The sequence below is a fragment of the Triticum aestivum genome, chromosome 3D, assembly GCF_018294505.1.
Source record: "Triticum aestivum cultivar Chinese Spring chromosome 3D, IWGSC CS RefSeq v2.1, whole genome shotgun sequence".
Lineage (NCBI taxonomy): Eukaryota > Viridiplantae > Streptophyta > Magnoliopsida > Poales > Poaceae > Triticum > Triticum aestivum.
The window spans coordinates 488,771,445-488,775,257 of NC_057802.1; positions in this window are offsets into that span (position 1 = coordinate 488,771,445).

Sequence of the window (3,813 nt, forward strand, 5' to 3'; positions counted from 1 at the left end):
ACCTCTTTGGCTACAGTTAGTTCAGGGTTAGTCATGAGTTAGTCTAACCTCTAGCTAAGTTAGAGTATCTAAACAGGAGCAGTATAGGACATGCAAGTTGCTCAAAGCATACAGTCAAATTCGTACATGAAAGGATTTTTTTTATTTTTGAAAACGGAACGTGAAAGGAATTTCTTTTAGAATGCTCTTGGCATGTCGCTAACATGTGATGAGTTAACCGACCTCAATAGACGGCAAAAACGCCAGCCCGCCGCACTTTGAGAGAGACGAGGAGGGAGAAGCGATACGGGCTGCTGGATTACTAGAGATAGGTGTCGCACGGAAGCCAAGAAATATGGTGATAGCGTGGGTTAGCCATGTACTAGTATGATGTAACTACACTGGGCTGACGTGTTTCGTACTCTTCCAGTCCACTGTGGAGATGATTGGTTGATTTTATATCGCTGAATAATATAAAATATTATGAGTGCAGATGCTCCACCACGAGGTTCCTTGCTCCTTCTCGGTCGTCGGGAATCTATGTTCTTCCATTCTATTTTTTTACGTGAGCTTCGTTCACCCTTTTGCCAACACGTGAGATATCTAGCATCAAGGTGCACGTGTCATGCAAGGATCGTTCCATCTATATGAAGAACACGTGGGACTGGAACTACGAGACGGACATGTACCCAGGAGTGGACGTGCGAACCTGTGTAATGTAGCGCAGTAAGTGAAGTAGAAAGGCACAAATAGTATGAACATGCGTGGCAAATAGGCATTTGTCTCTTACTACCACTAAATGTTGTACGTGCAATGCCCGGTGATGTTATGGAGTACGTGACTAAGTACTCTACTACTACTATATTAATTGGAGGCACATATTAGGTTTTATATTTGTTTACGTGTATGCCCCGAGACCTTCCAACTAGACGTGTCTTTCTCTCCGGGTTGCACTTTGTATCGTTCATACCACTAGTACAGTAGTACTACTACGTGTGGTCTCCAGCCCAGAAGTGGAGACGCTCTACCACGTTGTTCATGTCCCACTCCTTTCGCTGACGTGTGGCACATCCAGAATGTGCCGTGTGTTTGGCACTCCTTCGTCGTAAGAGTTGAAATGCTAGCATTCATCAGAAATAAAAAATAAATATAAATCACCAGTGATACTATACCACGCGGTTTCCTTGCTCCTCGATATCGGAAAGAATACTTCCGCTCGCCGACATGTGGGACGTCGACCATCCTGGTCCACTTGCCATGCCAGCAGAACTCCAAGGGAGAGTCACCCCGGTCGTCGCGCCGCAGTAATTACTAATGAGCTGTCAAATCACAGGCCCAACCTTACCCACTGTGAAGTTTCTCGGACGAAGGAACCATCATGACTTTGTTGAATTCCGCTTCTTGAAGAAAACTACTGTACCAGCAATACTGCTAGCTACAGTAGTTACTCCAGCAGAGGCCTCCTTTGGTTCATAGGATAGGAATTTTATAGGAATATGAAAATCATAGGAAGTGAGATGACATGCATCTCAATTCCTATAGAGAAAGAGATGCCATTTGATGCATTGGATAGGAATTTTTCCATTTAGTCTAGGCTAATGTACTGGTAATTTGCTCTAAAAACTACAATAGTAACTAGTAGTACTGGTACATGCTCGTAATTAATTAAACAAGCGTACGGGCGACACAGATACACACACAAACTAATAGTATACTACTACTTCTCACATGCTGGCTAGACGCCGTCGTTCTCCTTCCCGGCTTTGTCGGCGACACCCCACCGTGCTTGGATCTCCGCCGACCTCTCCGCAGCAGCGCGTGCGTCCTCTTCTTTCTTGCGGCGGCGGGCCTCTCTTTTCTTGAGTGCTTTCTGACTTTTCCACTCCCTCTGTGCGGCTTTGGCCGCCTCTTGCTCTACCGCCCATTCGGCCTTGGCAGCTTCAAATTCCGCCCACATAGGTGTGAGGTCGCGAGCGGCGATGAACTCGGCACGGCGGGATGCCACCGCTTCCCTACCATTCTATGTGCGGTCGTGGGCGGTGAGGAACTCGGCGCGCCGGGATGCCATCGCTTCCTTACCGGTTAGTGTGCGGCGTGGTGGCATGAACGACGCTTGGTGACAGCTCTGGTGGTCGTCGAAGGCTAGCTGGTGACAAGAGCGGTTGCATGGGCGCCTGGTTGTCAATACGTGCCGCATACGCTTCAAAGGCTCGTCATCCATGAGTTCACATTTTACCACCACGCCAGCGTCTGACCGCCCTGGCCTACCGAAACCCCTTCCATCGCTAGCGTGCGCTTCCCGCCTGAAACGATCACCGTCTCTCCAGAACTTCAATGCCGCATTCACCGGGCTTAACTGCAGGTGCAGTTGGTGTGTCACTGACATGCGGGCCAGATTCCCGTTGGGCCCACATGTCAGTGATACAACGCACCTGCGGTGAAGTCACTGAAGCAGCGTCCGCATTCACGCCCGACGCGACCTCTCACTGGCGCTGTCATTGCAGCAGCGCGACGGCCGAGAGAGCGGCAGCCACGCGGCATCGCGGTGCAAGCGACTGTTCCGCATTAATGACACCACGGCTATCCTTCCATCCGCCGCCCACATTAATGACACGCGGCTGCCGATGAACCTACTCCGGCGCCAGCCGTCCATCCGTCTGCCGCGGCTCATTGCCATTCGCCCGCTATATTAACTTGAGCCCCAGCTCCCGGCCATAGCCAAAGACCCACACTCATTCTCCTCCGGTCCCTTCCTTCTGTCGGCACCACTCCAACCATGGCCTCCTGGCGCTCCAAAGCTCTCTTGGACGTACTGTCACAAGAGCAGACGAAGGACATCGGCGGCCCCGCTTCGGGCGCGCTACAAAGCTCTCTTGGACGTACTGTCGCAGGAGCAGACGAAGGAGATCGCCGGCTCCCCCCCCCCCCCCCCCGGCCGCCCTCCGCCGCCACGACCACGAAGCCGGCGCGCGTGTGCGGGCGCAGCCGGCAGTGAGGAAGAGTAGTACACGGTAGGTCGCCACCGCTCTGTTCCCAGGAAGGCCACCACTCCTCCACTCTGTCGACGCCAAGCTTGGTAGGATAAACATCGGCGGCCGATTAGCCGCTTGACGGCGACATGGAGGCGGAAATCTTCAGAACCTTGTGCTCCGGAGGAGGAGGTTATCGAGGCGTATGAGGAGGAGGCAAAGGCAATAACCGGCTTTCTTAGGTTCATGGCCGGACATGGTGGTCGGGCGCCGGTGATCGTTTAGATTAGGTTTACAATAGGTTTTAGTATGGTTTGTGCGAAATATGTAGTGAATTTCGTCCAGTTTATAGGAAAAGTTTTCGAAATGTAATGAATTTCATCCGGTTAATTTGAAATTTGCTTTGTTTGCACGAATTTCGTCCGGTTAGTTCATATAGTTGTCGAAAGGTATGCGGGAAGCATTGGATGGCATCCATCAGTGTCCTCGGACAGATGCCGGTGTAAATTTGAGGGCCAGCGCTGGAGATGCCCTAAGTATCACTAAATGTTGTACGTGCAATGCACGGTGATGTTATGGAGTACGTGCCTAAGTACTCTACTACTACTATATTAGTTGGAGGCACATATTAGCTTTTATATTTGTTTACGTGTATGCCCCGAGACCTTCCAACTAGACGTTTCTTTCTCTCCAGGTCGCACTTTGTATCGTTCATACCACTAGTACTACTACGTGTGGTCTCCGACCCAGAAGTGGAAGAAGTGGAGACGCTCTACCACGCTATTTTTTTTTTTGCGCTGGGCTCTACCACGCTGTTCATGTCCCACTCCTTTCGCTGACGTGTGGGACATCTAGCACGTGTCGT